This window comes from Podarcis gaigeae (genome assembly GCF_964106915.1).
Source record: "Podarcis gaigeae genome assembly, chromosome: 5".
NCBI classification, from domain to species: domain Eukaryota; kingdom Metazoa; phylum Chordata; class Lepidosauria; order Squamata; family Lacertidae; genus Podarcis; species Podarcis gaigeae.
Genome location: NC_139681.1, coordinates 63,621,817 through 63,645,034, shown reverse-complemented (window position 1 = coordinate 63,645,034; position 23,218 = coordinate 63,621,817). Strand labels below are relative to the sequence as shown.

The window sequence follows — 23,218 nt, the reverse complement described above, 5'->3', positions numbered from 1 at the left end:
ACCACTAGACCTGAGGTTCCCCACCCCTGCATTATGTCATGTGAGTCTGTATTTGGTATCTTAGAGATCTGCTGGTTTAATCACCGCATGATCTTTCATAGGTAACAGGCTCCTTCATCAAGCCACCTTGGAGTGACATAAATACACATGCATGGATGTTTATGGAAGTATATCTTTATTTATCAAGGTGAAATAAAGAAAATACAGTGGTGCCTCGGGTTAAGTACTTAATTCGTTCCGGAGTTCCGTACTTAACCTGAAACTGTTCTTAACCTGAAGCACCACTTTAGCTAATGGGGCCTCCTGCTGCTGCCGCGCTGCCGGAGCACAAGTTCTGTTCTCATCCTGAAGCAAAGTTCTTAATTTGAAGCACTATTTCTGGGTTAGCGGAGTCTGTAACCTGAAGCGTATGTAACCTGAAGCGTATGTAACCCGAGGTACCACTGTATATGAAAAGAGTACACATCTAAATGGGAGACAACTGGCTTTTGCTGGTGACCATGACCAGTAGTCCTCATTTGAGTGAGCATATTTGTTAAATAATTTCAGAGTTGAAGCCTCTTGCAGCAATTTATTTATTTACTTATATTAAATTCCTATACCTCTTTATGATGAAGTTTGCCATCTGCCATTTCTAAAATTTTGATGATTATTATTATTATTTAAAAAACCTGCTAGCCAATTAACTGGGTGCCCCTTTTAGTTGATCAAAAGTTTAAAATTTAACCAGTTAAACATTGCAGCTGCTATTGTCCAACTAGACTATTTGGCAGGGGTGGAATTGGGAGGAAGAGTTTTGCTACACTTCTGGTCCTTCCTTGAAGATTAGTTCCACAAGGTTGTGTTGGGGAACTTGTGCTCAAGCACTTTGGCCGCTAGCTTTCTGCTGGTCCGTAGCAATAACTGTTGGGTTATTTCCATTCCACCTTAAGAGGGAGCAGGCTGTGTGAGTCAGAGTCTGCGTATTTCCTGTTCACAGGATGTTTATGTTTGCTATTGCTTTCGTTTTCTCTCTCTCGGTGCCTGAACACGCTAGCAGGCGGTCATGTTTGTTCTTTGTTCTGACCAACGCTGAATAAACTTGTAAATATGCTCTCCTGCTGTGCAACATTTGCTGTGTGAATTCTGCTGATAGAGTGTGCACCAGCCTAAGAATGTGGCAATCTATTTCTGAGGCTTCGTGTCGCTAATTGCTGATACTGCACGTCTACGGGAGATCGATGATCGTCTGGAGTCCGGAGCCGGCGTGGAGGCAGTGATGGCCTTTGTCTCCCTGGCAGTATCCCAACAACAACTTGTCCCCCATGTTATTAAACATCTGCATGGAACCACTGAAATTGATCATCCAAGGATTTAAAGTGCATTTTCACTAACATGCAAATGGCACACAACTCTCTCTCTTGGTTTTTCTAATACCAAGGAAGGTGCTGATGTTCTGGATCAATGCTTGGAGGTAGTAGTGGGCTAACAAACGAAGGCTTCATCCAGATAAGAAAGAGATGCTCCTGATAAGGAAGGGGGGACTGTAGAACAACATTATTTTAGAAGGGATATTACTCCCCTTACAGAAGGAGGTTCACACTGTGGGATCGCTTCTGGACTTGGCTTGGCATGTCTGCAGTGGCCACTGTGTCCAGGAATGCCTTTGTCAATTGTGCCCATTCCGGAGGAGGTTAGATCTGGCCATTGTAACACATACCTTCATTACATCCGTGTTGGATTATTGCAGCACACACACTTTTGAAAACTCTCCAGACGTTCCAGCCAGTCTAGAATAGATGTTGGTGCATGGGGCCATGTTACACTACTCCTGCAATAGCCACACAATTCAGAGCATTAAAGCCTTGCATGACTTAGATCCAGAATACTGCCTCCTTTACATAATTTGTCCACTCCCTGAGATAAGAAGTCCCACTTAGTTCAGAAGCACATTTAGAATGGGTTGAGGGCAGGGGTGCTAACTTGTATAAAAAAATTGGGGGGGCCCAGCTAAGCCACACCCCGCATAATTGAATAGCAATGACTTTCCACTTTGCAGATCCTTGGCTCCCTGAAATATCTTATTGGGGGGCAAAGGAACCTTGGCCCCTAGGAGTTGGCTCCTATGGTTGAGGGGGGGAGCCTTCTTAGTGGCTGCCCCCAGATTATGGAATGCTTAGCCCCATAAAGTATGGTTGACTCCCTGCCTCATTGTTTTTTCATTGGATGTCCACTTTATTCTATTAGGCTTTTATGGTAATGGGAGGTATTCAACTAGTTTTATTTAGAACAGACCCACTGAAACTAATGAACATGTTTAAGACTATGTATTTCTGTGGGTCTGAGTAAAACCTAATTGAATTCCAGTTTCATGCTGGCTTTTAACCACTGATCCTGTCTCCTTGGTTGACTGTTAAGTAATGCTTTAATTCAATTGTATTTGCAAAATTAAATTTTGAAAGGTGCCTTGAGTGGTACTTTTGAACCATAAGTGGGGCGGGGAATCAAATAAATGTGGTTTTTTTATTTAAAAAAACACCATTGTATTCTTGTTGTAGTGGTGGTGATGTCTATTGGTATAATAATGGGAAGTCATAAAACATCCAAGGCCATTTCCCACCAGCCACAGCACGTTCTATTATGACTCTCACAGCAGACACAGATATGCAAACATGGGCAGCTCCTGTCTGGAAGGCAGGATGGCCTGTTTATAAGGAGTGGGTACATAATGTGATATTTGCTGCTTGACTGAACTCTGCATAACCACATGCCTTTTCATTGAGATTTGAATAAAGCTGCAGCCATTTTTTCAATCCAAAACTTTTAAAAAAAAAAATCTCAAAGCTAAAATTTCCCTTGCCTCTATAATCCCAAATCCGCACGAGACTGACTATCCCCACAATAGTAGGAATTCTCAGAGATAAGGGCAGAGAAAAGCTGTCCCAAGCATGGTGAGGCGCTGGAGAGCTATATTTCATGAACCAGCCCATAGTTCTGAAACTGATGTCCTGCACCATACTGTATTTGTTTTATTTGCTTCTGGGCAAATAGATGATTGAAAATGTAAAGCGCCATGTGATTTAATGTAGTGTAATCCCCCTTCAGCAACCCCATGGCATGAAAAAAAAAAAAAAACAACAGAAGGCAGTAATGAGGTAGAGGCTTCTAAAGTGCAAACATCCCACCTCTCTATTGGAATATGCATCCATCTTTTCATTTCAAAATCTGTGCATACAAATATTAAAGCAACAGGACATCAATTAATCAGGCAGATGACAAGGTCGCCGGGCTATTGACATCACCTTTGCAAAAACATTAAACTTGTTCATTGTCATGAACATTTCACCAATTGTTCCCCAGCAGATCTTGTTGCTCTTTTGTCAGATTTGGTTTCTCTTCATCAGTCATAAATGTGTCCTTTGTGATGCAGCTGCCACATGTTTCAGGCGGACACGTCCAATGTTATGGAAGACAGTTTTAATGTGACTCTCTCAAGTGGCATTGCTGTTAAATGCCCCTACTTGCTATGGCCACGAGATGGCACCATAATACTGTTGTGTCTCCTCCAGCGGAGTAGGGGTTAGGAGCAATAGAGCATCCCCACACACCAAGTCAAGCAGAGAGGGAGGGTGTTCCTGTAACAAGAAACATGGTGTTACTGAGGCATAAGAGGCAAAGGAACTAGCCTGTTGCCCTGGTGCAGTACACACTGGTGCAGCCACACATTTCACATGAGCCCCTTGCCATGCGGAGCAATCCCCAGTTGGTAGCATGCAATCCTGTCCACCATTCATTCATCCACATCAGGGAACGTGTCTCCAATTGGGATAGCCAGATGCAGAAGTCCCTACATTTTCAATAATTGTGTAGAAGAGAGAATGGCAGCAAGTGCAGCCTGCAAGTGATACCTACTACTGGAGTAGGTCTCAAATTTCAGTGGCGTCCCTGTGGGGTGCCAGAATCTGATGCCCACCCTGCCTCTTGTCTTCCATTCTACATCATAGTTGTGGCATCCCCAAAGCTCCACGCCCAGTACAACCAAACTGGTTGTATTACCCCTAAATCCACCTCTGGCTACTGCAAGGAGCTGAGTATGTTTAGCCTGGAAAAGAGGAGACTAAGAGGAGATGTGATAGCCATCTTTAAATATCTAAGGGGCTGTCACATGGAAGAGGGAACAAGCTTGTTTTCTCCTGCTCTGGAGGGTAGGACCAATGGCTTCAAGTTACAAGAAAGGAGATTCTGACTGAACATCAGGAAAATCTTTCGAAGAGCTGTTCAACAGTTGAACAGACTCCGACAAGGGGTGGTCATCTCTCCTTCCTTGGAGGTTTCTAAGCAGAGGTTGGATGGCCACCTGTCATGGATGCTTTAGCTGAGATTCCTGCATTGCAGGGGGTTGGACTAGATGGCCCCTGGAGCTCATTCTATGGTTCTATGACTCCCATCCTCCCTGACCATTGGGCTGTACTGGCTGGGACTGATGGGAGTTGGATCAGCAACAATAGGAGGGCAGCACATTGGGTGCCCTGCCCCTTCATCTGGAGGGCGCCATGTTGATGAAAGCTGCATCAGGACCTAAGGTTGTGCTGGGTCACCAGCCTTGCCTTTGCAACAGCAGCCAGACATTGCCCACTGCTAAGAATGGTCTTCCATTCTAGTTTGTCCTCACAATCAAGGCTTATTTATAGGTAGCCCACCTCTGAATTTCCATTTAGCTACCATGGCTAATAAGAGGGCCTTCCATGGAAGTGGCTGAGATGCAGCAGATAGGAGGAGCTCATGATGGGTGGAAGCAAGTGAGGATGTGGGAGAAACAGCTTGACAGGGTGGGTGGGACTTGCAGCATCTACACCTTTTGGAACAGCAGTCGGACTAGGGATAGGAACACCTGGCAGTTTTGTTTCTCTCAGTTTCTCATTTCTTCCAGCCTTAAATTCAGTTCTCCACATTTCTGCAGCAATTTATGGATTGTTATTTTTATTGTCATGAAAATTATTCAGCATTTTAATGTGAATTTCTCCTAATAAACACAGTTTATTACTGTGTTTTGACTGGTGTGAAGGTTTTTACAAGCAATTTCTCCCAATGCTATGCATACTTCTATGTTAATTTCATACAACCATATCATACATCAATAATACATCAATTTCTATGCTTATTTTCCTAAAAAATACGCAACTTTGTACATGTTGTTTGCATGGAGAACATTGCACTGCACAATTCGGATATACATACGAATTTGGACGGATGCCTGAAATACGTTTTTCAGAAAGCAATGTGTTCCTTGGGCTGAAACAGGCTCCCCACTGCTGCTCTACAGAAATAAAGAAAAGTATTAGCCCATCTCGTGCATACATCCAACCTGAAGAGGATGGATCTGCTCCTTGCACTCACACACGTGCCAGTTGCCAAATTACAGCTTGATAGTGGCTCTCTCCATGCTTGGTGTGGTCATGTTCCTGTGCCTTGTAAATAATGATGTGCAGAAGCAAGAAACTGGAATTACATTCCTCCAGACACCCATTCAACAAGGGAAAGAATAAGGCACACTCGCTGTAATGCTATGCATTAAAAAGCACTTAGGCTTTTTCAAACCAGAATTAGAATAGCACATAAACACTGTTGCCAGAGTCTCAATGGGACTCTGGAGTTCAAATGGGAGCTCTAGCATATCCACAGGGACTACATCAGGTGACAAGCGGAGTGGGGAATAGAGACCTTGGTGTATAATGATGTATTTGATACATGCAGAATCACCCTTCTGCTGTCATAATGGTTACAGGGAGACATGCTCAACTGTCATTGACCGGCCGGATGCCAAGGAGCAGTGGGAGGTGCCAGCTGGGGAACACCCCCCCCCAAGGGAATCCCCAGGGAAGAAGGCTTCGAGTTAGGGGATTGGTGGTGGGATGACTGGTTGGGGGAGAAGAGGGGGCAGACTGGAAGGAGGAGGTGTCGGAAGCTGAAGATGCAACAGGGTATAGTGAGCAGGAAGAGTATGTGCTAGACAGCAGTCCAGAATCAGAGGCAGAAGCGGAGGCTGCAAAGGGGGACCAAGAGGCAGAGATGAGTCAGGCTGATGAAGAAGCCAGAGGGTTCTCCTCCTCCTGCTGTGACCAGCTCCCCTCTCCCCTGGTCTCCCAGAACCAGAAGAGGTATGAAGAGATAGGAGCAGGGACAGGCACAGCGGCGGAGTCTCTGATTACTTGGGAAGAACCTGGGAGAGGAGGAGACTTAAGCAACTGTTGGGAAGGCAGAGATCTTCAGTCTCCACAACTTCCTGATTGGGGTATGATCTACCAGGACAAATTGCTGTGCTCTCTAGGCTTAGCCTCCTGAGCTGACCATGTTTCCTTATTTAAAGAGGTTAACTTCACTGATTGGGGTATGATCTACCAGGACAAATTGCTGTGCTCTCTAGGCTTAGCCTCCTGAGCTGACCATGTTTCCTTCTTTAAAGAGGTTAACTTCACTGACTCTGTGTGATTTATTGCCAGCCTGCTCCTGACTCCTGGCCCTGCTCCTGGCCCTGCTCACCCACTGGCCCTGCTCACCCAGGTAAATAGAAGCAGGCATGCAGACGCCCAGAGAACGTCTATAGCTATAGCTCAGCAGCAGAGCATTTCCCTCTCTCCCATTTCACTCCCCAGCCATTGCAGGTAATACTGGGAATGAAGCTTCTGTCTGAAACTCTCCAGAGAGCCAGGGTGCTAGCCTCTGACCCTCCACATGTTGCTGACCATTGGTCATACTACCTGGGGCTAAAGGGGGTTGTACTCCAACAATGCCTGGAGGGCCACAGGCTGGCAACTTCCGGTATTGATGGTATTGAACTGGATGAACGAGGGGACTGATTCTGCTCACCTTTCCTTTCATCCGATAATCCCACACCAAGAGTCAACTACAGAATAGGCAGACTGCTAACAAAGCTGCTTGAGTTGAGCAGGTTACTGAGTAGAGCTGCTCCACCTCTCTTGGAGAGCAGCCAGTTCTTCTGCAGAATGAACTCTTTCTAGGTACATTTATTTTAAGCTGAAGACAAAAACAGAAAGAAAGGAAAAACAAAAGCAGAAAATACTGGAAAATGTACAGGAAAAAAGGAATGTGCATTTCTAAACTTGAAGAATCATAGAATTGTAGAGTTGGAGAAACCCCAGGGATCTTCTGCTCTGAGCCACTGCAATACAGGGATCTCAGCTGAAGCATCCATGACAGATGGCCACTCAACCTCTGCTTAAAAACCTCCAAGGAAGGAAAGTCCACAACCTCCCAAGGGAGACTGTTCCACTGTCAAACAGTTCTTACTTAGAAGAAACTGAAAAGCAGCTGAAAATCCTCCATCACCCTATTCGTTCCTCGATAGCTGTATTTTCTTAAATGGTTAGACATTTGTCAGTAAATTTGAAGAATATCGCTTTCAAAAATAGACACTTCTATACTTGGTCCCTACTTTTCCAAGCCCACTCACCTGCAGATTCATTTAAAGAAACTGGACACAAGACTCCCTTCAGATGAACAGGGCAATGATGGGCATTGATTTGTTTGTCCATGATGACACTGGGACCTGGCGGTATGGTCAACAAGCTGAAATGTTGCACAAGTTCAAATTTAGGGGAGAAAATCAGGATTCAACTTTGAAATTTTAGAATATTCCAGTTTTGTTTTTGAAATACAGATCTTAAGGAAAACCTGAAGGCTTTGTTGATAAGTTTTAAGACCGCAACATTAAAATGTCAGCTTCCCAAATTCAGGGCTTGTACTCCAGCCATCAACTATGATTTCAGAGAATATCAGACATTCATTGCTGGATGACATGCACAGTGTGTGGTGGGCTATGTACATGCTGCTTGTATCGCTAATGAAGTAAGAATCCAGCATGCTAATGCAAAAAACAACAACAGAGGGCCATCAAAATGTCTGCATCACACACAGGCCTGTAAGAGATGTGATGGAAAAGCAGGACATGCGGAGTTCTTGAACAAATGCAGCTGGCTGGATGAACACTGCTTTAAACTGGCTGCTGCAAAGCCAAATCCTAAGGATTTGCATACAGAAAATGGATCTAAATAAAGCCATTAAATGAGAGCATTACCCAACAACTAAGGCAGTCATAGCTAGATTCAGCACACTTGGTTTTATTTTTAGAGGAAAAGGAAAAGCTGTCAGGGTCCACCTTGCCACAGAAAGTTAAACTGCAGAAACCATCAATATTAATAAGGCATCTGTTAATGAGATGTTACTACAGGATGTCTTTAGCTCATGAGGTGTATGGAAGCAAAAAGGCAGATAATATTACTGATTGCATGTGTACGGTTGAAGTATCCTACAAACTGGGGTGCATAAAACTGTTTCCCCCAAAAGTACAGGACAAAAGGGGACTAAATCATGGGCTGATTTTCAAGATCCCCTATTTGATTGATATTACTGCTTTGTTGTCATTGTATTCCACCACATCCCTCACAAAAAAAAGTTTAACCCTGCTGCACTTTTATATATATATTGTTTGAAGGCTGCTTACACATATAATTTGGTCCATTGGGAATACATAGCGGGTGTAACAACATATACTCAATGAACAGCTCTTAGCAAGGGGCTTCATAAGACCCAATGATCAGTGGTTTGTGTGCTCAAGTGGTCTGGACTTCCATTAAAAATAAAATCAGTGACTGCACTGATCTCTGGTGCTTGGGGAAGGCCTCCCAGGCTTCAAACAAAGCTTGGGGGAAGACATCATTAAGTAGCTTCTCCCATGGGGCTTATTCAGATTAGGAAGCCCTGGCAGCCAGGGAGGCTGCAGAGGGCTCAGAAAAATGTTCCATGAATAGAAAAACTCCCATGTGAACCTGCCCTGTGAACATAACTCTGGCCAACAAGATGGTGCCAACACCTTAATAGAGGGAGGAATCCTACTGAATTAAGTCTCCATTCACCCCTACCTGCCAATCAACCGATCTTTTCAACTGAACTGTATAGATGCCATGAAATGTTGTATGTTCAGTAAAGCCCAAATATGATCAATCCATGGGGTGTGGGTGTGGGGAGAAAAACAGACACACACCCCACAGCCACTTCACAAGAATAAAATAGGCCCAACCCAACACTCACCAAAATCCTAAAGGAATTCTAAAGTGCCCTGTGAAAGAGGCAGGGAAATGGAAGTTGTTTTTTTGCAGTGGAATTTTAAAAACTGAGAAAACAGAGGACAGATTTCAGCACAGCGCTGCTAGTATTCTTGTCTATGAACATCTCTTTAACTTCCCTCCACTTAAGACTGAAAACCTTTTCCAGCAGTTTCCAGAGAAAGTTCCAGCTTCCTGAGGATTTGCATTTGATTCCTGCTTTGTATAAATTTTGATGACACAGAGATGAAAAGACTGCTTAAGCTCTGGGGTTAAGAGAGTGGATGAAGCAGGGTTATGTTATCTGGGGTCAGTTTATTAATCTACAGTTAACATGCTCTGATGTCCCAATGCTAAGCGCAGTTAGTTTGAAAGCCTTCCTAGTTTTAATTAAACACACTTGAAAAATAAGTGTACTATAAGCCTTGGATGAAGTATTATAAACAGTGCCATTTTTCTAGAAAAAGAGGTGCCGGAAATCACCATGAACGTCTCCCTTGTTCTCTTATAATGGCGATGGGGCTCACCTGAGAGGGGTCAGAACTGAGTTCCAGTCAGTTCTGGCTGGAGGAAAAGCCCTGATTATAAATGATCTACAAAGCAATCAGGTGGCATTCAGCAGTATTGGAAATCAAAACACATTGTAGCTCTTCAGAAGTTGTTACATTCCAATTCCCATCATCTATGACCATTGGCCCTGCTGTCTGAGGCTCTTGTGAGCCTCCCCTCCCTCTCTCACACACACAAACACTCTTCCCAAACTGCATCCTATCAAGTTCTTATTCTGGAAAGGGAGATGATTCCTTCTATCATCATGCATCTTTCGGGTATGTGATGGAATGATGTGGAAAGAAGAAATGTGAGACTAAGACAGCTGCCAGTAACATGAAGCAACTGAAGAAAAGGAGATAAAACTATAGAACCATCGACTAGCTATGCCAATCATTTGCCACCAGGCATTTGGAGTATGGACCAAATATTGTGCCCATTATGATCTGCAGCTGTGAAGCCTATTGACAACAGGGTTGTGTAGTGGTAAGTGTCAGAATAGGACCTGGGAGACCAGGGTTCAAATTCCCACTTGGCCATGAAGCTCACTGGGTGACCTTGGGCCAGTCGCTGCCTCTCAGCCTAACCCACCTCACAGCCAGATGCACTGACCACTTAGACCTTCTCATGAGCATGGGCTGGCCCAGTATTTTCTGTGCTGCAGCATGCTCCACTTGTGCACTGAGGTTGTGTGACTAGAGCATTCCCCAGCAGTGATAGGAGCAAGGCAGCCTGTACAATTCTTTGTTTGCCCTCAAATAAAATGACTGGGGGAGAATATCTGCTACATCCAATTCAATGAAAGAATACGCTTGCAATTATTTCCAAACTGTGGAAGAGGGAGAGAGGATACATTCCACCCGCTTGGCAAGAAAAAGAGCATTATTACCATCTCCCACCCTGATCCTTTACAACAGAAGAAACAGGCTGAATTGTTATCACTGAAGAAGTCCACATATGTTCACACAAGGGACAAAAAGCCACCCTGAAGATAGATCATGTAGCAAAAAATGAAGGTCAGCAAAATTAGAAATGTCCTCAGCTTGAGGCCATGGTTGTCCTCAGTGCTCTCTCAGAATCTGCATCTGATCACTGAGGAAGTTAAAAAGAGAGAGAAATGGGACTCAGTTGTCGCAGCCATTTGTCTAGGTTAGGGTCTCTCAGACTGATGAGCCTGCTTTTCAAACTTCCCCAAGGACTTGTCGTATTCCATTTTACATTCATGCAGTTTTGACTCCCAAAGTTGGTTTGTTTGTTTGTTTTTGAATTTATATACCGCCCTATACCCAGAGGTCTCAGGGCAGTTCACAGAATAAAATCAATAAATAAAACCACAAAATACATAATCAAAATAAAAACAACAACCCAATAACCACCCCTCTCAGGCAGTTGTCTTTCCATCTCTGTGAAATACCACATCTAGGGGGCAGCACACTCCAGTCTACTCCTCCAGCTTTAAGAAGAGCACTTCTGCATCAGACCAGAGGCCTATCTAGCTCAGCATGTGGTCCAAAGTGGGTCAACCTATGAGAAGCCAGCAAGCAGGACATGAGCTCTCAACTCCCAGAACGTGACCAATGGTCAGGGATGCTGGGAGATGTAGTCCACCCACATCTGGAGAGCCAAAGGTTCCCCATCTCTGAGACAGAGCTGTGACCAACATTGGGTGAAATCCCATTTGGACATTCTATTTATCTGGTGGGCTTGGACTTTAATTCATCCCAGTGTGGTGTAGTGGTTAAGAAGGGTAGACTCATAATCTGGTGAACCGGGTTTGCATCTCCGCTCCTCCACATGCAACTGCTGGATGACCTTGGGCTAGTCACACTTCTTTGAAGTCGCTCAGCCCCACTCACCTCACAGAGTGTTTGTTGTGGGGGAGGAAGGGAAAGGAGAATGTTAGCCACTTTGAGACTCATTCGGGTAGTGATAAAGCAGGATATCAAATCCAAACTCTTCTAAGGGGAGAACATCCAGGCCCCGCAGTAATATCATCTTGAGAGGTTCCCAAAATGTCCCGGCTCCCAAACTCCTTGCAAAAGTATTAACAAACCAGGAAATTATCCCCAGCTCTGCAATTAAACTGTATCTCTCCTAATCTGTCCCGCCCCAAGAAATCTCAGTTCCCATTTGGTATTCAGAGTGAGAAAAGGAGGGTAATATTGCCTTTTGTTCCCCTCAGAAAAGGTAAATTGGACAAACTAAAGTGTGCTTCCTGGCAACCTGTTTGTTGAGCGTTCATCCTGAAAGGACATTATTAGATGACATTGGCAGTTTAGTGAGTATTCCTCCTGATTAGATTGTGAGGAGGTTAGACAATGTTGTGTCGAGCCAGTCTCATCCCACATTTCACAGCACCATTTGCTCATCCCTTTCCCTTTTGCAAAAGTTTAATATGTGGGGGGGAAGGAGGTTTCTTGGATAAGACCACCAGATCAAGTCTAATTGTGTATCTTGAATTTGCCAGTATGTGACAGAATCCCACAGCAAAACTGCTTTTTTAAAGAGGCTTATACAAATTTAATAAATAATAATGAAAGAGAAGTTTATGGAGAAGAGAGATGGTAGATGATTATAGACCATGACAGCTATGCTGTGCCTTCACAGCTGCAGACAGACAGCATTGTTTCTGACTACCAGTTGCTGGAAACCACAGGAGGAGAGTCCCCTTATGCTCAAATCCTGCTTGCAGGGTTTCCACAGGCATCTGGTGGGCCACTGTGAGAACAGGATGATGATGAAGAAGAAGAGTTTGGATTTTATATCCCACTTTATCACTACCCAAAGGAGTCTCAAAGCAGCTAACATTCTCCTTTCCCTTCCTCCCCCACAACAAACACTCTGTGAGGTGAGTGAGGCTGAGAGATTTCAGAGAAGTGTGACTGGCCCAAGGTCACCCAGCAGCTGCATGTGGAGGAGCAGAGACGTGAACCCGGTTCCCCAGATTACGAGTCTATCGCTCTTAACCACTACACCACACTGGCTCTCAACCTGTTTGTTGAGATGCTGGACTAGATGGGCCACTGGCCTGATCCAGCAGGCTTTTCTGTTCTTGGCAGTGGAAATGTCCTAAATCGATGGTGAATTCCCAGATGGAATCAGTCCAAAGATTTGTAGGGAACAGATGACCATTTCGCCTGGAATGGAAGTACAGAGTAGGTGCTATAAACTGCTGAGGAGGCTGGCCAACTCAAGCCTCTCACTTTCTTTTCCTCCTTCTTGTTCCTTGTAATTACTTTCCATAATAAAATCATCCTTTGATGTAATATAATTGCCTTAAAGTGTTGCTAGTTAATGGAGTGAGGAATTGAGGGAGACCAGTCAACTTGTGGGGGGGGGGGAATCTCACTCTCTGTAAAGATGGCATTTGTTTGCTTTCTGATTCTTCTTGTGCACCTCAGGTTGGGGGGCAGAACAGTTGTGGAAAGACCAAGCCAATGAAGGCTCCTGTGTGGGGAGCCACTGTGCCAATCTGGGAACCATCAAGTTCAGGGATTGCTTCACAAAACTGCTGCAAGGATATTGAATCATAAATGTGGGGACTTCTATATATTAAAGCTGGTGTGTGACTGTTGTTTTTTGTTTCGCTTTTTAAGAGAGGGGAAATCATGTGAAGGGGTGGTTAAGATGGTGATCATTTCTTCCTATGCTAGTATTGCTGCTGCTTATAGTGGGGGCGATGGGCTGCATCCAGAACTGTCCTTCTGCAAATGTCATTTCTTCCATTCATGGAAGGGACTGGGATCCAGTGAGGGCTGCCACTGGTGGGAGGAGAAGGTGGCCATTTTCATTTGATTTGCTTCCCTCCTGCGCAACCACCGCCACAACTCCTCCCACACGGTTTTTGGAGAATCCTCCAGCTCTCCAGAGGAGATTTTGAGGGAGGTCCAGGGGCTGCAGGAAGAAGGCAGAAGCAGCAAATATTGCTTCTCCCTCCCACAGCAGAGTTCCACACATGGGAAGTCTGGATCCACCATCACAACAATAGCAGCAACAGAGAGCCATTAACGGGTGCACACTTTACAGATGTGTCTTACAAAAAGACACATCGCTGCCCTGAGGAGTTTACACTCTTTAAAAAAAATTGCCAGTTCAATTTTATTTACAATCTAAAATTCAACACAAGTGAGGGAACAGAAGAAGAGGTTGGGGAAACAGGGGGAAAGTGCACAAGCACTTCAGTTACATAAACTTGGGCTTAGCAAGGCAGTTGCCCCACAGAGATGGTTCTGGGTGTCGTTGAAAGGGCAGAAATTTGTTAGCAATGTTAGTTATTATCTGTGTAGATTTATTCCCAAGAGGGCAATAAAACCATTAACATCTCAGTGATTTGAAATAGTACGACAAATACCACTCCTTTTTCCTTCCTCTTTACTAGCGAACCTCAGAGCCAGACATCCCTGACATTGAATTGATTGCTATCAACAAACAAAGAGTCTCTCTAATACACATGAAGTCCAAGGTAATAGTCTTCTTTTTATACTTGACAGCATACCTACTCACTGGAAAAGGTACACAGACTCTGAGCTATGCCATAAGTTTCATTCAAAATTCCCCTTGTGGGATTCTCTGCCTTAGTTGCCAGAATAACTTGGAGGACTGCTGCTCCAGTTTGGGCCAGTTTTGATAACCACCAAGTCCTGGTGACAATTTTAACAATCATTGAACTTCAAAATGATTTGCTTACTTTTACCCTCCCTGGCCTTCTTCTTGCCCGTCTCTCTTTTACAATCTGACTTAAACATTGAGAGATGCATTAAATGAACAGAAACTACAGAAGAGGAAAGCAGAAAACATATTGTCCTAGTGTATGGTCTGAAGGTACATGAGGCTACCACTGAACCGCTCAGTGCCTGTATGGGCAGCAACCCAGGAACCCCCTGTACACTGTCTCAGGTCAGACAGGTCCCATGTTGAAAGAAAGGAGGGGTATAAATAAAATTAAGCCGCCTTAGACTGAGTCAAACCATTGGTTCATTGAGCGCAGTGCAGTCTAATCCGAGTGCAGTAGCTTTCTGGATCTCAGTAACTCAGTAACTGGGTCTCAGTAACTCAGTCCTGCTACCTGAGATCCAGTCTCAAAATACTAGGGAGTGAACCTGGGGCTTCCTGGGGCAAGCCACATATTATACCACTAAGCTTTGGCTCCTTCCCTGCAAATGCATGCTCTGACATCCTCAAAGGAAGAATACACCAACAGGCTCTGCCAAAAAACACCACTCCATTGTTCCCTATCTCCATCAATCAATGCAAGTAGAAGGGCAGACATCATCTCCAGTTATATTGATTGGGCTACAGGTAAGAAAAGTCCCTCTCTACTCCATGTTCTAGAGCAGGCGTCACCAACATGGTGCCCGTGGGTACAGATGTTCCCCCCAAAAGACCTTCCCTGGTGCTCACAGGGTCCCCTCCCCCTTCCTTCGCCTTGTAGCCAATCAAATAGGTTTGGGGAAATGATTGGTTGTTGAGGATGCCTGCCAACAACAGTTTCTCTGGTTTGCAAATGGCTCCAAGAGCCCAAAACGGTTGGTGATTCCAGTTCTGGAATAATCAAAGCCTTAGTTAAGAAGGAGATCATTATTATACCTCCTCTAGCAACTACTCACGAGTCTACAGGGAGAGCTGCCTTGCCATTTCAGTGCCCTGACAAAAAGAAGAAAAATATAGCCTACCATTTGTCATGTTTCCCTGTCTAGGCAACCCACAAAAATGAGATCAAGTATACGTTGGCTGTCGCTGAGCACATCTAGAGAACAAAAACTATCTGACATTCCACACAAAGGCCCCTACTGCTCACTTTGCCAATGTGACCATGCAAATTCAGCTGAGCAAATGGCCATTTATCAAACAAAGCAAAATCTATACCATTGGAAACAGGTTTGTTCAAGAAGCCAGCCCAGAAAATGCACCACTAAAATGTTCCCATTCTACAGGACGTTTGCTCAAAAACATTTGCCTCCTCACATGTGCCCAATTAATGCTTCCATTTCTTTCCCTGATTTTGAATCTTGTTTCTGTAATTATTTTTGGCTAATTTAGATGTTACTACTGACAATCAGATTAGCTTGGCCAGAGGCGGTTGGATTTAATTGTGGTGAGGTTATTACCAGTTTGGATTATTTTGGAAACCAAATCTGAATAAGAAAAACTTGAATAGCTTCGGGGATAGGCAGGTGCAAAGACAGTAACATAAATCATGTATTCTTCTGAAGTTGGTCTTATACGCTAACATTACTTGAAATCTCATTCTTATAAAAAATAATAAAAAGTTAAAGCTGCAGAAAAAACCTGCCATCAAAACTTCAATAATATTTTAACAATTAATTCCATAATTCTGCTGTAACCCATATAAGTGTCTTAAAGAAAGAAGTCTGACTGGATGCAGAGGGGTTTACTTCTGACTAGATACATATAATGATTTCACTGTTAATGAAGCTTTTGTCCAAATGATTGCTCACTCAGAAGAATAATCCAGTTCCCTCTCACATACTCCCCTCCCTTACCCATTTGTGGGTGCCCTTCATCACCAATGAATGTTCCCCATCAGTGGCCATCCTACATGCAGAGAACTGCACTCAAGGGAAGATTGCATGTACCCAATAGCACAAGTACACAGAGCTAGCCCTAACATTAGGCAAAGTGAGGCAGCTGCAAATGCTGCAGGGTGAGGGGAGTTGAAATCTGTAGAAAGGGTCCCCCTGTTCGATAAAACGTTGACTTAGCACATCTCGTGTTCCCACCACCACCACTCTCCGAGGATGCAAAAATGAGGAATGAGAAAACATTGGCATGGTGAAGCTCTCTATTCATAGTAGACTCCCCTGATGAATAAAAGCAGAGAACAGATTGACCCCCCACACCTGTTGCTGTGGAACCAGGCTTGTACTCATGAGCTATCATTTCAAAATCCCTGTCAACAGCAATCAGGCACCATCCTCAGTCACCAGAAGTCAAAGAAGATATGGCTGAAGGGAAGCAAGAGGCCTGTCAAGAACCATAGGATGGATTCTGAAGGCTCAAAAGCTCACCAACATTGTCGTGGAGCCCCTTGGATTCAGGGGCTGAATGTTGTTTGCACTCCGCTGTCCCAAGACAAACCCCTGCAATGGCATTGGGACTGGAGAGAAGAGAGTAGAAGCTCGCACCACACCCTCCAGTCCTGAACTTCTCATGGAAGATGAGGGAACACTGAGGAGGCCTTGACACTATACTCCATGGATCAGGTAAAGGAACTGTATCCTGGCGCCAGATCCTGAGAGCTCTCAGAAGCAGGACCGGCCTCTGCAGGGTCCCCTCGCTCATTGGATGAGGAACTCAGGGGCCGGGAGCTCTGTCCTCTGTTTTCCTTCCTTTTCTCATCCACCTACATGTACAAGTTTACTTCATGGGCTAATAACAACTGCTACTGCTGCTATAAAGGTAAAGGGACCCCTGACCATTAGGTCTAGTCGTGGCCGACTCTGGGGTTGCGGCGCTCATCTCCCTTTATTGACCAAGGGAGCCGGCGTACAGCTTCCGGGTCATGTGGGCAGCATGACTAAGCCGCTTCTGGCAAACCAGAGCAGCACATGGAAACGCCGTTTACCTTCCTGCCAGAGTGGTACCTATTTATCTACTTGCACTTTGATGTGCTTTCAAACTGCTAGGTTGGCAGGGACCAAGCAATGGGAGCTCACCCCATCATGGGGATTCGAACCGCCAACCTTCTGATTGGCAAGTCCTAGGCTCTGTGGTTTAACCCACAGCGCGACCCGCGTCCCACTGCTGCTATAACCAGGGTGCAAAAATCCAGGTTCTCCATTGCCACTAGTACCTCCTTTATTTAAAATATTTTTATGCAAGGTCCTTTCAACGTGGCTTACAGTCAAAACCATAACAAAATACAGCAAAACAGCATTATCAATGAAACCAGATTAAAAAGAAAAGAAACAAAACAAAAAAAATCAACCTGGCAACTGACAACTGGGATGCGGTAGCGTTTAGGAAGCAAGTTACTCCCCCCTCCCTGGCTCCATGACAAACAGTCACTAGCTCTTACATTTTGCAAAATAAAAAATGCATTCCTGATATTAAAAAACAAACAAGCATCTTGACAGTAAACCTTCTTATGATCACAAAGTGCTGCCTTCCTTTGCCTCCTATGTATTTTTTGAAACCATTTCAACCTATTCTATCCCTTGTTTGTGAAATGCATACATCTAAGATTTCCCTTAAGAAGTACTTGAATCAATAAGGATGCCAATACTGTTTTGATTTTCTGGATGAAACCTCTACTGGTGGGGCAGCCTCAGACTTCATGCCTTTCCCAAATGTCCACCGTTCATGAGAATTTCAGAAGTGGTGGGAGTGATCACAGCAAAGGGTACAGTATAAATTCTGAACAAATACAAAGGGTTGTGATATGTCATTTGCTCTCCAAAGGTCAATCTTCCCTTGCTGGGTTGGCTCAGGAGAGAAAAGCGATTGTCATTGTCATTCATTTTTGTTCACTGACCATTTGATGGGCATGTCGCAGACAACCTCTGCCAGATTAGGAATAGTTCTTTGCTCTCTAATATCTTCTATGCCCCTGTGAACTAATTCCTCATTAATCATAGGAGGTATCGGGGTACCAGTCAGACTGCAGGGACACGTTTATTTGGGCATGTGTGACGCTATATTATACATTCCTGAATAAATAATGCTTTGGTTTCAATAGTTTCATTGTTTGTCCTTGAACAGATCAAAATTCTGGCCAAGCCAAATGCCTTGCCAGGATGTTCAGTATAACACTGAATAGAAGAGGTAATGATGGACTGTCCTAAAGTGACCTTTAATAGCAAGAAGGGTGTGCACAGGTCCACATCATATAACCTTTCGGGAGGACCCCAAGAAACCCCAGTCACCAAATGATAAAGTTAGGCCCCAAAAGAGCAGCAGGTTGGCCTAGTTTTACTCACGGGTGCTAAAAGGGCAAGGCAGGATGATCTGGAGAGTGAAAAGTAACAGGAAGTCACCCAAAGCACTCTTTAATCTAAAGAGGATGGAAGAGTCAGGGGCGGGAGGGAGAAAGAGAGAGAGAGCATGAGGAGGGGAAGTTTTTCTCCATTCCACACAATTTCCCTCCTCCAGCTGTTCAGGAAACAGCTGAGCAGTGGTTTCAAATGAGAGCTAGTAGGAAATACACCAGGGGCCAAATTTGGCCTGCAAACCATCACTTCTGCGCCCCTGCTTAGGCAGTGATCTTCTACTGCACAATGTTTCCCCTCACAATAGTGAGAACGAAGGGATGAGACTTTAAGGTTTTCTTATCTTGCAAGTAGCATTTCCTTGCTCTAAGCCAGCAAGGCATATCAAGACTTTTCAATGAAGAAGACTAAAAATCAGGATCATTTTCAGATTCTGGAGTGATATACAAGACGAGACAAGGTGTCAAATTGGCCATAATGGGAACAGTCCATAACAACTTACTAAATTAATGATTTCTAGTGCTTACCTTTCCTGGTAAAATTCCAGAGTTCAAGATGGGTTCCCTGGGTTGAAGCTTTAGAGGCATCAGGACAAGACAAGGAGAAGTAAGAAGGTTCTCCAGAAAGGAGGGTCCCAGAGGTTAGTTCCCACGCAGCTAAGACAAGCAGGAATTGACAAGGGATGAGATGCAGAGCTGAGACAGAAAGCAAGAGAACAACAACACAGGTTAATAAGAAAGCATGAGCATATGTGTATAACCAGTGAGATGCATGATTCCTACATCCAGCAGACACTTATGACCCATAGCAGCTCACCACAGAAGGCAACTTGAATTAGCCAGTAAGGAATGTGGTCAAACCCAACAAGAATCATTTGCCATAAACTAGGTCACTTGCATAAAGCAACTGTAAGGGACCAGTAACCTGACAAACAATATGTAGATGGCTTCAAGAACACCCAGTTTATACTGAATTGAAAGAACCCACAAACATTGTGACTGGGATCTTCAACCCACAGAGTCTGCATTTGTAATGTTGAATTTACTTGGATGTCTAAGGCTGCAACTTATGGGAAGAATCTCATGTGTGAAGCATATGTGCATGTGTGATACAAACACTCTGATTTAAGTATTCATTTGTTTTGTGCTGCCCTCACTTGGATCCTTCAAGTATACAGTATCCATGTACGGGCAGTGGCGTAGCGTGGGTTGTCAGCACCCGGGGCAAGGCAAGTAATTTGCACCCCCTAACCCGTGGATTTGCGCCCCCTAACCCTAACCCCCAGATGTTGCGCCCGGTGCGGCCGGGCCCCCCTGCACCCCCCACGCGACGCCACTGTGTACGGGTCTCAATAAGCTGACAGGGCCCTTCTCACATTACCCAGTGGTTGCCACTGGATGTGCATAAAGCTTTGAGCTGTGGTCTCACTGGTGTGCCTACATACATATTTCTGCATGTTCCCATTTAACTTTCTCGGGAGGAAACAAACATTTCACATGCACATCTGAAGTGCGGGGCTCAATCCAGCCAAATTTAGGTCCCTCTGATTTCAAGGAGAGAGATTTAAGCAGGTGCTTAACTCTCTCATCAAACACTATGTACACTCAATACATATAAAGCACATGGCTTCCCCCAAAGAACCCTGGGAACTTTAGTTTGTTAAGAGTGCTGGGAATTGTAGCTCTGCAAGGGGGATGCGGGTGGCACCACAGAGCCTAGGACTTGCCGATCAGAAGGTCGGCAGTTCAAATCCCCGCGACAGGGTGAGCTCCTGTTGCTTGGTCCCTGCTCCTGCCAACCTAGCAATTCGAAAGCACATCAAAGTGCAAGTAGATAAATACATACCGCTCCGGTGGGAAGGTAAACGGCGTTTCCGTGTGCTGCTCTGGTTTGCCAGAAGTGGCTTAGTCATACTGGCCACATGACCTGGAAGCTGTATGCCGGCTCCCTCAGCCAATAAAGCGAGATGAGCACCACAACCCCAGAGTCAGCCACGACTGGACCTAATGGTCAGGGGTCCCTTTACCTTTAAGGGGTAAACTACAGTTTCTGGGATTCTTTGGGGGTGCTTTAAGTGTATAGTATGAACACGGTCTCAGTGTATTATAAAAGTGCTTAAGTTGGGCAGGATTGTATCTGTGATGTGTTAAGCAGCTCTGTTACAATACCTTCAGCTGGATTCCCAAGCAAAATTCAGGACAGGCAATCCGATGAAGCTGGCTTTGCAGTGTTTTGTGTGGTTCTGCAAATGGAATAAGTGAAGTGATTACATGACCAGTCCAAAGCATTTTGCTGCCTGCACCAAGTCACTAAATGGCTGGCGCCAGTGGCGTAGCGTGGGGGGTGCAGGGAGGGCTGGCCGCACCGGGCGCAACATCTGGGGGCACGCGCTCGAGACTCGAGTGCTAAAATCCATGGGTTAGGGGGCGCAAATTACTTGCCTTGCCCCGGGTGCTGACAACCCATGCTACGCCACTGGCTGGCGCGCACACGCACATACACCTCATGCTCAGACAAACACTTTGAAAAATCTTGCTGCCCTGTTCAGTCATCGATTCCTACTTCAGCTGTGCCCCGTCAATTTCACCCCCAAAACAGCCTGCTTCACCCTGCCACACTGCAGGGCCAGCCCTGTGTGATCATAATGAAAGGAAACACATCAAATAAAGAAGCATATACCCTGCACTGGAGCAACTTCTAGATATTCTGGGACAAATGCAGCAGAAAAACAGCCAGAGGGAAAGCATTTGAAAGATGCTAGAATGATTTACTCACCAGTCCTGGGAGCTGGCACAGTTCTGCGTGACCAAAGCTTCTTGTGGCAAGGCAGAGAATTCCAAAAGCGTCTCAGAGGGGGGAGGAAAGAACTCAAGACAGAGAGAGGCCGGACTCAGTTTCAGCAAATTGAGCACTTCCACGCAACCCAAGATAATAATAATAATAAAAATTAAGAATCAACTCAAATGCGACTGAAACGTGTAATTATGCAAAACTGCTTTAAATGGGCATTTGTTCAAAAGCGGTGGGCTTTAAAAGATTAATAAAATTAAACACTCTGCAGCAGCGTTTCAGTTCCCAACCCAAATGGGTCTCTGGAGCCCCTCTGGGAGCTCATGGCAATGGATGGGCAAACTCCCACTGATTGAAATGAGGCTGGTTAGGAAGGGCAAGGCTTTTGTGTGGCTCATGTGCTTGCTTTAGAAACCCTCTGTCAAAGTCAAGCACAAAACCCACATTTTGATAATACCATTTAAGAAAAAGAACTATCGTTTGCTGGTGCCAATCTTTCTGATTTCTACTACTGCTTGCATTCCAAATGCATTAACTTCCAGCATTTTGGGGTTTCTTCTTTTGCTAACCTTACTATTGTATGAAATGATCGTGCGCAGGGGAGGTGCATGGATGGGTTCAAACCACAACATGCAGCTCCCATTCAGACCCTGATCTCTTTCTGGGTATAAATTTCAACAAGAACAATCTCTGTCACATTGCTCATGTCATGGTTTTAAGAATATTTGGAGCATTTTACAAGTATGTTATTTAGATGTATATTTCTGAAAGACTGAAAAGGAAACATAAGTTGTGAAATAGGCACTCTTGCTGGAAGTAAAAAAAAATATGGAGACACAAGCTAGGCACAATCACTTAAAATTAATTAAACCTAAAGATTCCATCCTGGGCCTACTTACCTGGGAGTAAGTCACAGTGGATACAGTGGAACTTATTTCTGAGTGTACATCCAAACAGTGGGACTTATTTACAAGTAAAATGGAACTTTGTGTAAATGGGTTTTTAAAAAGTATTTTGTAAACCACCTAGAAGCCTATCCTGGCAGGAAGTCATATATGCATTAATAATGATGGGAGTATTTCTATAAGTGCTTACCTGGGAGTAAGAGTCTCTGATTTTGATAGGGCTTACTTCTGACATATATAGGATTGCACTGTAAATTTCCTTAATTCCATTGAGACACAGAGCCCAAGTCTATACAGGTTGACTCGGAAGTAAATCCAGCTGAGTTGAATGGGACTTAGTCATACTTAAGGGTACACAGGATTGTACGCTTAATTATCGCTAGCTTTTTTCTGGGTTTTACCCTGTTTGTTTTTGTCCAATTTAAAACATCTAGTTTTCCTACTCCCCATTCCCCCCCAGCTTTTATAATATATTTATACACATACAAGAACAACCCATTAATTACAAGCAGCCTGAATCTGTAACTCCCCCCATCCCCACCCCTGCTGGTGAATAATCCCACTTCCTTTCCTGAAACCTCTCACCTGAGTAAGCCTGCCAGAGTCAAACACTGGAGAAAAGCCCTTTAAAGCACTCTATATCTTGACCAAATGTGCAGACGCTAAAGATAAGAATGAGCTTTTCTATAATGGTCTTGCTTGACTTTAATGTTAGGATGTTCCACTGATGGGAAGAAAGGGGTTGGCCTTGCATTCTTCAATACTGTTTACAAAGAGCAAAGTGTCTCTCTCTTTCTCAATTCCTCCCACCCCAACCCAGCTAAAATCTCTTACCAATTTTAAAACCAGATGGGACTGTTCTTATGAGATTCTAATCTGATCTTTTCTTTCTAAATGGAAAAAATAATACTTTCGTTTCTTTCAT

At 44.4% G+C, this 23,218-nt stretch overlaps 1 long non-coding RNA gene across 1 annotated transcript; it reads right to left on the bottom strand.

The window, feature by feature from the left end:
- Window positions 1-569: 569 nt before the first annotated feature.
- Window positions 570-22,800, bottom strand: LOC310846021. Its single transcript, XR_014565090.1, has 7 exons — window positions 21,374-22,800; window positions 20,767-20,840; window positions 19,126-19,293; window positions 6,847-7,014; window positions 5,218-5,296; window positions 1,296-3,614; window positions 570-903 (listed from the first exon to the last, which is right to left on the bottom strand). It is a non-coding gene; the product is annotated as an uncharacterized lncRNA (long non-coding RNA).
- Window positions 22,801-23,218: the final 418 nt, after the last annotated feature.